The 15,055-nt window shown below is 42.5% G+C and overlaps 1 protein-coding gene across 4 annotated transcripts in view; it reads left to right on the top strand.

The window, feature by feature from the left end:
• Positions 1–752: 752 nt before the first annotated feature.
• LOC144680555 (putative E3 ubiquitin-protein ligase RNF144A-A) overlaps positions 753–15,055 on the top strand; it is a 90,745-nt gene continuing 76,442 nt past the window's right edge. The window contains exon 1 of one of the 4 annotated variants that reach the window (XM_078541661.1): positions 753–1,280. The gene's annotated coding sequence lies outside the window, so the exon portion shown is untranslated. The remainder of the gene's footprint in view (positions 1,281–15,055) is intronic. The other 3 variants (XM_078541664.1, XM_078541662.1, XM_078541663.1) reach the window with 3 other exon arrangements.

Genomic DNA, 15,055 nt, shown 5'->3' with positions numbered 1-15,055 from the left:
AGGAGTGTGATGGAATCCTCTACACTTGCCTGGATGAGTGCAGCTCCAACAACATTTGAGAAGTTTGACACCATGCATCTGAGACAAAGTGGCCCGCTTGATTGGCACCCCATTCAGCACTTGAAAGATACATTCTCTGCACCATCAGTGCACACTGGCAGCAGTGCGTACTATGTACAAGATGCACTGCAGCAACTTGCCAACGGTCTGTCAACACCTTTCAAACCCATGACCTCTACCAGCTAGAAGAATAAGGGCAGCAGATGCATGGGAACACCACTGCTTGCATGATCTCCTCAAGTCACTCAGCATCCTGACTTGGAAGTTCCTTAACTGTCACTGGATCAAAATCCTGGAACTCGCTCCCTAACAACATTGTTGTTGTATCTACACCATGCACTGCAGCGGTTCAAGAATCTGCTCACCACTAGCTTCTCAAGGGCAATAAGTGCTGGCCTGGCCAGTGACGCTCACATCCTGTGAATGAATAAAATAAAATCTAGTCTTACCCCCTGCATAACAGAGCCTCTTTGGCGTTGCCCAAACATGATGATGTTTGTGCCCTCTATGCTTTAGAGTTAAAACCGCATTAATTCCCGCGTACTTACCCCCGCGGGACCGGTGTCAGTGCCAAAGCCCCGGATCATTCTCACGAAGGATAAGAGGGTCCCCGCCGCCACCCCCATTCAAAGCTGCAATAGCAAAATAAGGGACAATGACACTAAGCCACGCTCGAGCCGCCGTCACCTCGTAACGCGGGGAGGATACAAGAGCCGCAGCGCGGTGACAGCTGCTAATCAACCATTCAGCACCGGGCTCGTGACACCGCCGCTTAGGAACGGCCCGCACCACGTTCCGGCCGCCACCTAGCAACGGTTCACCCAGCGTTCTCTTCCAATTGTCCCCGCTCTCTGTCAGCGCGTTCTCCCGCCTTCCCTCTCTCTCTCGCTCTCTCTCTGTTCGATGGGGTCTCATTGGTCGGAGCTGCAGCGAGCGCAGCCCAGAGGGTGGGGTGGCTGGCGGTGCTGGCAGTGACGCAGCCGGCCGCCCATGGAGTGCAATCGGCTGTACCGCCGGATGCAGCCGGTGCCACCTTCCTAGACAAAAGGGAAGCTGACCAAACAACAACATATATATATATTAAAAAAAAACAGATTCGAGTTTGGGCAGAGGAGACGGGAAAGCAAAGAGAAGGAAGGGGGGAGGTGGGGAAACAACGCTTTCTGGGACAGCTTCTGTGTCGACAGGTTTTGCAACTGAACCTAACCAAACAGACAAAGGTGGGTCTTGCGTGTTTTTTTTAAACGCGTGTGTGCATGCAAGGTGCTGAGCTAGGACGGGAATCTGAAGTAATTCACGGTTCCGATCCGCTCTCGTTGCTCTGGATGCAATTAGCAACTTTCTCGCCCAAGTGGTCAGGAATGTGGCACAATTTTTTTGTTTTAACCACGGGGACTCTAACGTATGTCTGCATTGTATCCCCCTCACTGGGATCTCGTCCAGCTATTCGAAGCCGCCCTTCCATAGTTCCTTCCACAGTATCACTACTTTGTTAAGATTGCAGTTAGAGGAACTGTAGGGCGAATTAAGCATAAAAGAAATGCTTCCCAGGATTTAAGGATTTTTTTCCAGTTCTTTGTCGCCTAACGTTGGCAACCGTATCTCAGTTGTAACGTCTGCCACATGATGAGGTGACGTGCATCAGTGGTAACCAGAATACTTCAAATGTTTCCCTTAAGATACACATTTCCGTTTAACCAAAAAATGCACCGAGTACTTATTTACGGAAATGACAATACGTTATAAAATTGATTCTGTTTTTAGCTTTTAAGTTGCATATGCAACGATCGAGGTGCCAGGTGGTTAAATCCTTGTTTAAAAACGAGCCTTTAGATGATATACTTGGTAGAATTCGTCTCCGCGATCCCAAGCATTGCAGAAAATAGCACTGCTAATTAATGCCTTTCTGATTTGTTTCATGTTTCCGCTTATACCAGTAGCAATTCATGGAAAATAACGTGATTTATGCCGCTTGGTTTTTTTTGTGTAGGCTGCTAAGTAATTGTATGGTTTGTGGGTCATGGTGTGTATATTTTTGAGTTTGTCGGTGTCTATCGGGTATGCTTTTAACAGTAACAAATGTACTTTCATAGAATAACTGTACGTTTAGGAATATAGTTTGTAGGTATTATGCAACATTTGTTTCAAGGAGAAATAATTAATATGGAACATTCAATAGGCTGCAAATAACCCTTTAGTGTGAATTTTAATATTTAAATTTATTCACATTTGTTGCAATGCGAGCCCCACTTTTTGAAAAATAAATCCCCAAATATTCTGAAGGGATGGTATCATGCTACGTTATTGTTCAACAGGCAAATTGTCTTCATGTACCTTATTCAAACCCTCATTGTTCAAGTGTAAGGCCAGACAGGAACAACTTATTTTTATGGAGTTTTCAGTGTAAAAAAAAAATTGCATTTTAAATGGATATGTACAAGAATTAATGGGGGTGGGGGGGGTGAGGAGGAGGTTAGAATGAGTGGTCAAAAAGATGGATTTTGAGAAGGTTATTAAAGCGGCGAGAGAGGTGGAAATTCGGGGGGGGGGGGTATTCGTTTGGGAGTTCGAGAGTAGGCCCAAGGTTGCTGAAGGCTCTGCCACTGATTTGGTGATTGCAGAAGAGTTCAGAATCAGAGGACCGAATGGGATGGGATACAAGACTGCAAAGACTGGTTTAGGGGGTGGTGAAATAATCGTGGGGGGGGGGGGGGGGAGGGGGCGGGTGCTGGTGAGATGGTGGGGGTGAGGTTGGATTTGGAAGATGATGAGAATTTTGAATTTAATTTGATGAAAACAGAGAATGAGAGTGGGAGGGTTTCTGACAGGTTTCATTTCTTACAGTGAGATACCAGATAAGTTATCCTGTAAATGTTAATGCTCTTGTTATTAATTGCTAGTTAAGTGCACTGACTAATGTCCCCTCAATCATGCTGGACAAGGTTTACAGACTATGCTATAGACTCATGCTCTGACCGACTTGGAAGTTCAGAGCACCACTGTGCATTGACTAACAAGCATGTCATGCATCATTTACAGTGGTGTTCTGAATCTTAGGGGCAACCTGTGCAACTATGATAATTTGATCATGGAAATATTATATTTAGCTACTGTTGCAATATAGAGTACTTGTAAGACTCAGAATTGTGCTGGTAGAAAGGTGCAAAGGGAAACTCCAGTGAGCTTATTGTATTGTGTCATGTTGTTGATACAACATGGTGGTCTGCAGTTAGACTGAGTTGGACACAGTAGGATCAACACTCAGGTTTTTTTTGTATTTATTCTTTCATGGGATGTTGGCATCACTGGCTAGTCCTGCATTTATTGCCCATCCATAATTGCCCTTGAGAAGGTGGTGGTGAGCTGCCTTCTGCAGCCCATGTGATGTAGGTACATCCACAGTGCTGTTAGGAAGTGAGTTCCAGGATTTTGACCCAACAGCAATGAAGGAATGGTGATATAGTTCCAAGTCAGGATGGCGTGTGCTTGGAGGGGAACTTGCAGGTGGTTGTGTTTCAATGCATCTGCTGCACTTGTCCTTCTAGGTGGTAGAGGTTGTGGGCTTGGAATGTGCTGTCGAATGAGCATTGGTGAGTTGCTGCAGTGCATCTTGTGGATGGTACACGCTGCTGCTACTGTGTGTTGGTGATGGAAGGAGTGAATGTTTAAGTTGGTGGATGGGGTGCCACTCAAGCCGGTTGCTTTGTCCTGGATGGTGTCGAGCTTCTTGAGTATTGTTGGAGCTGGACTCATCCAGGCAAGTGGAGAGTATTCCTTTGCAACCCTGACTTGTGTCTTGGTGGACAGGCTTTGGGGAGTCAGGAGATGAGTTCCTTGCCACAGGATTCCTAGCCTCTGACCTGCTCTTGTAGCCACAATATTTATATGGCTGGCCCAGTTCAGTTTTTGGTCAATGGTAGCCACCAGGATGTTGGTAGTGGGAGATTCAGTGATGGTAATGCCACTGAATGTCAAGAGGAGATGGTTAGATTCTCTTTTGTTGGAGATGCTTGGCACTTGTGTGGTATGAATGTTACTTGCCCCTTGACAGCCCAAGCCTGAATGTTGTCCAGCTTTTGCTGCATGTGGACACAGACAGCTGCAGGTGATACTTTGATGGTTTTGCAGCAGCACTTTCTTGCAGCATTTATACTGCTTTGATTGTAAATGTTGCCCGAAAACCCTAATGTAACAAGAATGCAAACTAGATTGTAAAGCCTCTTTACATTATAATTGGTGTCTCAGGAGTGGCAATCAAATGGATCATTTAAGTATCATCCTCTCCTGTTTACATTAGCTGCTGTTGCCATTTCAAACTGAAGCTTGTTGGATGCCATTTTTTTTTAAACTTTGCTCTTCGTAGCCCAACCTCTCAGCTCTATTGATACAGGGGTCCCTCAGGGCCGTATCCCAGGCTGGTGAAGCTACAAGACAGGACTACTTGTATGCCAAACAGCATAAGCAGCAAGTAAGAGACAGAGCTAAGCGATCCCACAACCAACGGATCAGAACTAAGCTCTGCAGCCCTGTCACATCCAGTTGTGAATGGTGGTGGACAATTAAACAACTCAATGGAGGAGGAGGCTCCACAAATATCCCCATCCTCAATGATAGAGGAGCCCAGCACATCAATGCAAATGATGAGGCTAAAGCAGTTGCAACAATCTTCAGCCAGAAGTGCCGGGTAGATGATCCATCTTGGCCTCCTCCGGAGGTCCCCAGCATCACAGATGCCAGTCTTCAGCCAATTCAATTCACTCCACATTATATCAAGGGACTGGGTACTGCAAAGGCTCTGGGCCCTGACAATATTCCAGCAATAGTACTGAAGACTTGTAATCCAGAACTTGCTGTGCCCTTAGCCAAGTTGTTTCAGTACAGCTACAATACTGGCATCTACCAGGCAATGTGGACAATTGCCCAGCTTTGTCCTGTACACACAAAGCAGAATAAATCCAACCCGGCCAGTTACCACCCCATCTCGATCATCAGTGATGTGATGGAAGGAGTCATCAACAGTGCTATCCAGCAACACTTGCTTAGCAATAACCTGCTTACTGATGCTCTGTTTAGGTTCTGCCAGGGTCGCTCAGCTTCTGATGTCGTTACAGCCTTGGTCCAAACATGGATAAAAGAGCTGAATTCCACAAGTGAGGTGAGAGTGACTGCCCTTGACGTCAGGGCAGCATTCGACCGAGTGCGGCATCAAGGAGCCCTAGCAAAACTGGAGTCACAGGGAATTAGGGGGGAAAACTCTCTGCTGGTTTGAGTCACACCTAGCACAAAGGAAGACAGGTTGTGGTTGTTGGAGGTCAATCATCTCAGTTCCAGGACAACACTGCAGGAGTTCTTCAGGGTAGTGTCCTAGGCCCAACCATCTTCAGCTGCTTTACCAATGACTTTCCTTCCATCATAAGGTTAGAAGTGGTGATGTTCGCTGATGATTGCACAACGTTCAGCACCATTCGTGACTCCTCAAATACTGAAGCATGTCCAAATGCAGCAAGACCTGAACAATATCCAGGCTTGGACTGACAAGTGGCAAGTAACATTCGTGCCACACAAGTGCCAGGCAATGACCATCTCCAACAAGAGAGAATCTAACCATCACCCATTGACATTCAATGGCAATACCATTGCTGAATTCCCTACTATCAACATCCTGGGGGCTACCAGAAACTGAACTGGACTAGCCATATAAATACTGTGGCTACAAGAGCAGGTCAGAGGCTAGGAATCCTGCAGTGAGTAACTCACCACCTGAGTCCCCAAAGCCTATCCATCATCTACAAGGCACAAGTCAGGAAATTGATAGAATGTGCCTGGATGAGTGCAGATCCAACAACACTCAAGAAGCTTGACACCATCCAGGACAAAGCCACCCGCTCGATTTGCACCCCTTCCACAAACATTCGCTCCCTCCACCACTGACGCACGGTGGCAGCAGTGAGCACCATCTACAAGATACATACACTGCAGAAACTCACCAAGGCTGCTGCCTTGCAAACAGGTACATGGGAACATCACCATGTGGAAGTTCCCCTCGAAGCCACTCATCATCCTGACTTTGAAATATACCACCGTTCCTTCATTGTCGCTTGGTCAAAATCTTGGAACTCACTCACTAACAGCACTTTGGGTGTACCTACACCACGTGGACTACAATGGGTTAAGAAGGCAGCTCACCACCATCTTCTGAAGGGCAGTTAGGGCTGGGCAATAAATGCTGGCCTAGCCAGCAATGCCCCCATTCCGTAAATGAATTTTTAAAAAAGGCACAAGTCAGGAGTGTGGTGAATACATTTTACATGCCTGGATGATGCAGCTCTAACAATACTCAAGAAGTTCAAAACCAACTAGGACTAAGCAGCTCCCTTGATCAGCATCCCATCCTGGACCTTAAACGTTCACTTCCTTCACCACAGGCACTACGTGGATGTAAGTGTGTGCCATCTACAAGGTGCATAGCAGCAACTCCTTCATCAGCACTCCTAAACTTGAGGCTTCTGTCACATAAAACGTAGTAAATTTCTGGCACAGAAGGAGGCCATTTACCCCATTGAGTCTGTGCTGGCAGAAAAACAGCTGTCCTGCTTAATCTCACTTTCCAACTCTTGGGCCCATATTCCTGTAGTTATATGTTACATTTCAAGGGTGTATCCAAGTCAAAGGACAATGGCAAAAATCACCTCCAGGTTCCCCTCAAAACCATGCATCATTCTGGCTTGGACTTATATTGCCATTCCTCCTTTGTGGCTGAGTCAAAATCCTGGAATTCTCTACTTAACAGCATTGTGGGAGTACCTTCAACAAACAAACTGCAGCAACAAATGAAGGCGGCTCACCACCACCTTCTCGAGGGCAATTAAGGATGAGCAATAAATGCTTTCCTTGCCAGCACCGTCCACATTCCATGAATTAATAAATAAAAATATTTCAGGAGTTTGTGCGTTCCAAATTGACTTGCTGCAAAGAGTGTACAGGAGTGCAGAGTAATCGAGCAAATTTTTCTTGGGTAAGAGTGTCAAGGGCTATGGAGCAAAGGTAGGTAGATAGCATTGATCTACACTTCAACCATGATCTAGCTAAATGACGGAGACAACTGGAGAGGTTGCGTGACCCACTCCTGTGCCAAGTGCGGTTTTCCTCAATAATATGTTAAAAATTGAGTATAAAACGCATATTTTGCAACATTTCCTTATATTATCAGATATTGAGACAAAACCCTGTCTGCTCTCTCAGGTGGATGTAACAGATCCTTTGGTGCTATTTGAAGAACAGGAGAGGATCCTAGCCAATATTATCCTTCAATCAACCTCACTAAAACAGACTATCTGATCATTACCTTATTGCTATTTGTAGGACATGTGACCAATAGAGCTAATTGGCTTCTGCATCTCCTACATTACAGCAGTGACTACACTTCTAAGTACTCCATTGGCTGCAGTGTACTTTGGAACACTGAGGTTTTGAAAGGCTGTATATAAACAAAAGCCTTTCTTCTTACCTCATGTAATATTTTCTTTGTCACCTACATTTTATAACACCCAAAATTATTATGAAACAGCATGCTTTCCAATTCTCTGTGAATGACACCACAGGAGATTGAGTAGTGTCATGTTCTTCAGTTTTAAATAAAATTCAAGCATGTGCTGGAACAGGTGCCGAGGCAGCCCAATATCTCGTATTTGCATTATAATACAATTTTATATCATGACACAGCCATGTCAGGGACCAAGGTCAAACCACCACCAGCAGCAGTAGGATGAGCAGAGGCGAGTAAGTTTCTAATCGGAAGTGCATTGATTGAGCAAGATGTGTGCACCTGGAGGTGAACTGTTGGCAGTAATGTAGAAAGGTTTTCTATCTTTCACATTGTCAACAGCCTGGCCTACAGAAAGATGAAGCAGGATCTCTGTGGGTGCTATATCCATACAAAATTCTGAAAGACACCAAAATGATATCTAACATTCTCTCTAGCATTTGTTTGTCTTTCTGTTTTTCTTCCCTTTCTCTTTCATTTTTGAATTATTTTTCTTTTTCACTGAGATAGCAATTACAAATTGTATTCACTGAGATATGTCCCGTAAAAAGGACCTGGTGGAGTGGTAATTTGAGTGTTCAGTGGAATTTTTTTTCTCCTTGCATTATGCAGAAGGAAAATTCCAGCCCATGAACCTAAAATGTGTTGCTTGTCAAACATTAATGTGTTCGTGCTTTGGCACTGTTCGAATTTCTGTAAAGTACCTAATAAGCATGATGGTATGTGTGAGGAGGAGGTGTGAGGGGGTCGACCAAGATGACTAATTATTTTGACAAAATCCAAAGCAGATTACTTGGTACTTGCAAGTCATAATTTATGACTACCTTCACATCAGCATGTCTTAGAGTTAATTATTGGAAATTGCACAGTTTAAAAATTATTCTTACACAGTAATGTTGCACAAATACAAGTAATCCTGAAACTTTCCCAGTGACACGATAGCAACCCCCTGAACTTTAAACTTAAAGAGCCCATTGCGGTCAGTGGCAGTATAAAACAACTTTCATTGAAAAGGAATGCAGTGGCATTGCAAATTTCTAAGGGGATATATCAAGGTTATTCTGCTGTTTGAGCTAATTTCGGTGCTGAGTTGGGTCATCTCCTTTGTTGTCTTGTTTGCTGTGTTTTTGTTCACCTGTTTATGTCTTAACCTTTCTTTGGCCAGTTTTCTTGCTCATTTTCATTCCAAGTTTTTTTTTAACTCTGACAAGAGGGGAAATTTGAACTTTTAATTAGGAAAAATGAGAAGTAACCGTTGTCCCAGCACCAAAATTAAGTGAGTGGGGCTTTTGAGTTTCAGACTCTTATGCAATGACCTGTGATACTTAACATCAACGTCCACACCTACTGATACTGAGATGTTCTCTCCTTAATACAGACATACGAACAGGGAGCAGGAATGGGCCATTCAGCCCCTCGAGCCTGCTGCGCCATTTAATAAGATCATGGCTGACCTGATAGTAACCTCAAAACTGCATCCCGTCTACCCCCGATAATTTATCACCCCCTTGCTTACCAAAAATCTATCCACCTCTGCCTTAAAAATATTCAAAAACTCTGCTTCCACCACCTTTTCAGGAAGAGAGTTCCAAAGACTCATGACCCTCAGAGAAAAATTTTGCCTCATCTCCATTTTAAATGGGCGATCCCTTATTTTTAAACAGTGACCCCTAGTTCTAGATTCTCCCACAAGAGGAGACATTCTCTCCACATCCACCCTGCCAAGACCCCTCAGGATCTTTATATGTTTCAATCAAGCCAACTCTTACTCTTTTTAACTCCTAGCCTGTCCAACCTTTCCTCATAAGGCAACCCGTCCATTCTAGGTATTAGTCTGGCAAACCTTCTCTGAACTTATTCCAACGCATTTACATCCTTATTTTAAATAAGGTGACCAATACTGCACACAGTACTCTAGATGTGGTCTCATTAATGCTCTGTGTAACTGAAGCATAACCTCCCTACTTTTGCATTCAATTCCCCTTGCAATAAATGGTAACATTCTGGTAGCTTTCCTAATTACTTGCTGTACCTGCATACTAGCCTTTTGAAAATCATGCACTAAGACACCCATATCCCTCTGCATATCAGAGCTCTGCAATCTGTCACCGTTGAGGTATGCTTCTCTTTTATTTTTCCAGCCAAAATGAACAATTTCACATTTTCCCCATTATACTCCATTTTCCACATCTTTGCCCACTCACTTAACCTATCTATATCTTTTTGTAGCCTCCTTATGTCCTCTTCACAACTACCTATCTTTGTGTGATCAGCAAATTTGGCAACCATCCTATCCATCCCTTGATCTAAGTCACTTATATAAATTTTAACCAGTTGAGGTCCCAGCACTGATCCCTGTGGCACACCACTCATTACATCTTGCCAACCTGAAAAAGGCCCATTTATGCCAACTCCCTGTTTCCTGTTAGCCAGCCAATCTTCTATCCATGCCACTATGTTACCCCCATACCATGAGCTTTTATTTTCCGTAATAACCTTTAATGTGGCACTTAATAAAATGCCTTCTGGAAATCTAAGTACAGTATATCCACCGGTTCCCCCTTATACACAGCACATGCTACTTCCTCAAAGAACTCCAGTAAGTTGGTTAAACATGATTTCCATGTTGACTCTGCCTGATAACCTTGAACTTATCCAAGTGCCCTGCTATAGCTTCTTGAATAATAGCTTCTAACATTTTCCCTATGACAGATGTTAAGTTAACTGGCCTGTAGTTTCCCGCTTTCTGTCTTCCTCCCTTTTTGAATAATGAAGTTACATTTGTTATCTTCCAATCTAATAGGACCTTCCCTGAATCTAGGGAGTTTCAGAAAATTAAAACCAATCAACTGTCTCACTAGCCACTTTTTTAAAGACCCAAGAATGAAGTCCATCAGCACCCAAGCGCTTGTCAGCCCACAGCTTCAACAATTTATTTAATACCACTTCTCTAGTGATTGTAATTTTCCTGAGTTCCTCCCTCTCTCCCACTTCTGGTTTACAGCTGCTTTTGCGATGTTACTTGTGTCCTCTATAATGAAGACTGATGCAAAATACCTGTTCAATTCATCTGCCATTTCTTTGTTTTCCACTATCAGTTCTCCAGACTCACTTTCTATAGGACCAACGCTTACTTTAACTCATTTCTTTTTAAAATATTCATAGAAACTCTTACTATCGGTTTTATATTTCTGGCCAGCTTTCTCTCGTACTCTAATTTTCTCCCCACCCTCCGTTGTTAATCTTTTAGTCATCCCTTGCTGTTCTTTATATTCTGTCAAATCTTCTGGCTTTCCGCCTATCTTTGTACAATTATATACTTTTTCTTTAAGTTTGATACTATCTTTAACCTTTCTAGTTAACCACATATAATGTGTCTGTCCCTTGGACTTTATCTTACTCGTTTGAATGTATCTATTCTTTGTATTCTGAAATATCCCCTTAAATGTTTGACACTGCGTCTCTATTGACCTATCCCTTAAACTATTTGTGAATTCACTTTAGCCAGCACTGATTTCATGCCCTCATAATTGCCCTTATTTAAGTTTAAAACATAGTCTTGGACCCACTCCTCTCTCCCTCAAACTGAATGTAAAATTCAATCATATTATGATCGCTGCTACCTAGGTGCGCCTGTCAGCTGTGGCTCAGTTCATAGCACCCTCGCCTTTGAATCAGAGGGTTGTGGGTTCATGTCCCACTCCCAGAAACCAAGAGCTGTGATTGTACTCGAAAGAGTTGCAATCTGTGACTGTTGATAACTCGAAAGAGTTTCACTATGAGATCATTAATTAATCCCATCTTGTTCAACAATACCAGGTCTAGTATAGCCTGCTCTTTGGTTGACTCCAGAACTTGCTGTGCTAAGAAACTATTCTGGAAACATTCTATGAACTCCTCATCTAGGCTACCTCTGCCCATCTGACTTTTCCAGTCTATATGTAAATTAAAACCTCCCATGATTATCGCCGTGCCTTTCTGCAAAGCTCCCATTATTTTCTTCCTTTATCCTCCATCCTACCTTGTGGTTACTGTTAGGGGGCCTGTTCACTTATGTATTGAACCATAAATTAATACGACCTAGTTGAACTTCATTACCATGGTAATGTGAACCTAACATGTTAAAGATCCCCATGCATATAAACATGTGCGTTGCTTTAATGAATTATACATGTACAAAGTCAAAATTGAATTACCACAAATCCATTGAGAAGTATTCGTTAAAGGGCACACCATTTTGTTGAAACCACATATTTTCATGTTATATTCCTGTGCACAAGGCCTCAAATCTGCTGAAATAGTGTCTGGTGCTTCCACTGAGGTGCTTGCAGACTTAAGCCTTACTCAGTTACAGTGCCTACATACCTTGTGATATCCTTGAGCTATGTTTCACCCCGCCCCCACAATCTTCTCACGATTTTGATGGAAACCAATAATTAAGATAGCACTGATACAAAATTATTTTTATTTTGAGATGTTAAGATTAAATATTTAAATTTTCTTTCTCCCCTTGCCTAAACTGGCTAAATGCAAGCAGTAAAAAAAAAGTGATGTGATCTATAATAATGTGCTGATCTGCCAGATTGGATGCAGTGATTTGAAAATTGAAATAGGCAGTTGTGATTGCTTCTCAATTTCACAATAATCTGCATTTTAGGGCCATGAAAGCTGAAAGTTATGTACACAATTACATCCGTAACAGGTCAATTGTTCAATAGGCAAAAGCCTTGTTATGGTGTGATCCTAAAACTTGTGCTAATCATCATCTGACACTTAACTGCTATCCCATCTTGATTACGTTCTTTCTCCCTTTTTTGCTGTATTTTCATGAATGTGAATACACAGAACGAAGTGTAGACACTGAAATTGCTACCGTTCTATATTTTTGCTCCTGTGCATACACATATTTTATCACCTAAAGGTTATTCTAACCTGTTGTGTACACTGCCCGTATTTCTTTTCTCCTCTTGTGCTCCTCTTGACACCTGCCTTTGCTAACTGTCTTTCTCCTGGTTTCTGTGTTTTTTTTTCCGTCCTTTAACTTTTATCTGCTGTGTTTTTTTTAAAAATTCTGCCTGCTGTTCCTCTCCTGTGCTTTACCTTGTTTTTACTTCCCGAGTCCCTTCTATTGGGAATCCCAAGTTAATTGCACTGCAGTGAAGTAGTTAAGAGATTTTGTGACCACGTACATATGAATCAGGAGTAGGCCACTTGGCCCCTTGAACCCGCTCCATCATTTAGTAAGATCATGGCTGATCTGATTGTAACCTCAATTCCATATTCCCGCCCACCCCCTTGCTTATCAAGAATCTATCTAGCTCTGCCTTAAAAAATATGCGCAGACTGTGCTTCCACCGCCTTTTGAGGAAAAGAGTTTCTGACCCTCTGAGAGAGAGAATTTCTCCTCATCTCTTTCTTAAATGGGCGACTCCTTATTTTTAAACAGTGACTCTTAGTTCTAGATCCTCCCACAAGAGGAAACATCCTTTCCATATCCACCATGTCAAGACCTCTCAGGATCTCAAATGTTTCAATCAAATCATCCCCTACTCATCTAAATTCCATTGGATACAAACCTAGCCTGTCCAACTTTTGTTCATAAGACAACTCTTCCATTCCAGCTATTAAACTTTAGTATTAAACTCCAGTAAACCTTCTCTGAACTGCTTCTGACGCATTTAAATCCTTTCTTAAATTAGGAGACCAATGCTATACATAGTACTCCAGATGTGGTCTCACCAATGTCCTATAACCTCTCTACTTTTGTATTCAGTTCCCCGTGCAATATACAATAACATTCTATTAGCCTTCCCAGTTACTCACTGCACCTGCATACTAACCTTTGTGATTCATGCATTATGATACCCAGATCCCTCTGTATCTCAGAGCTCTGCAATCTCTCACCATTTAGAAAATGTGTTTTATTCATCCTGCTAAAATGGACAATTTCACATTTTCCCACATTATACTCCATTTGCCCACTCACTTAACCTATCTCCATCCCTTTGTAGCTCCTCACAACTTACTCGCCTACCTATCTTTGTGTCATCAAATTTAGCAACCATACCTTCTGTCCCTTCATCCCAAATCATTTATATAAATTGTATAAATTTGAGGGCCCAGGACTGATCCCTGTGGCACATCACTTGTTACATCTGGCCAACCAGAAAATGACCCATATATGCCTACTTGGTTTCCTGTTAGCTAGCTAATCTTGTATCCATGCCGATATATTACCCCCTACACCATGAGTTTTTATTTTCCACTGTAACCTTTGATGTGGTACTTTATCAAAGGCCATCTGGAATTCTAAGTACAGTACATCCACCAGTTCCCCTTTATCCACAGCACATGTTACTTCTTCAAAGAACTCCAATAAGTTGGTTAAACATGATTTCCCTCTCAACAAAACTATATTGACCCTGCCTGATTGCCTTGAATTTTTCTAGGCACCCTGCTACAATGTCTTTAATAATAGCTTCTAATATTTTCCTAGTTACAGATGTTAGGCTAACTGGCCTGTAGTTTCCTGCTTTCTGTCTCCCTCCTTTTTTTAATAATGGAATTACATTTACTATTGTCCAATCTAATAGGACCTTCCCCAAATCTAGGAAGTTTCAAAAATTAAACATTAAAAATGGCATAAACTATCTCACTAGCCACTTTAAGACCTGAGGATGAAGTCCATCAGGACCCAGGCACTTTTCAGGCTGCAGGTCCAACAATTTACTCAGTACCACTTCTATGGTGATTGTAATTTACCCGAGTTCCACCCTCCATTCCATTTCTGATTTACAACTGCTTCTGGTATGTTACCTGTATCCCCTATAGTGAAGACTAATACAAAATACCTGTTCAATTCACCTGCCATCTCTTTTTTTTATTCATTCATAGGATGTGGGCGTTGCTGGCTAAGCCAGCATTTATTGCCCATCCCTAATTGCCCTTGTTCAGAGGGCATTTAAGAGTCAACCACATTACTGTCAGTCTGGAGTCACATGTAGGCCAGACCAGGTAAGGACAGCAGATTTCCTTCCCTGAAGGACATTCATGAACCAGATGGGTTTTTACAACAATCGGCAATAATTTTGTGGTCATCATTAGACTTTTAATTCCTGATTTTTATTGAATTCAAATCCCACCATTTCCTATGGCGAGATTCAAACCCAGGTCCCCAGAGCATTACCCTGGGGCTCTGGATTACTAGTCCAGCAACAATACCACTATGCCAACCCCCTCCCCTATTAATATTATTAATAATTCCCCAGACTCACTTTCTATAGGGCAGTGCCCACTTTGTTGATTGTTTTCTTGTTTAAGTATCTATGGAAACTCTTACTATCTGCCTTTATATTTCTAGCTAGCTTTCTCTCGTCCTCTAATTTTTTCTCTCCTTTTTAATTTTTTAGTCATTCATTGCTGTTATTTATATTCTAGACAATCTTCTGATCT

Source organism: Cetorhinus maximus, chromosome 5, assembly GCF_964194155.1.
Source record: "Cetorhinus maximus chromosome 5, sCetMax3.hap1.1, whole genome shotgun sequence".
Classification (NCBI taxonomy): domain Eukaryota; kingdom Metazoa; phylum Chordata; class Chondrichthyes; order Lamniformes; family Cetorhinidae; genus Cetorhinus; species Cetorhinus maximus.
The sequence above is the reverse complement of the archived record's forward strand: the minus strand, read 5'-3'. Positions and strand labels throughout refer to the sequence as shown.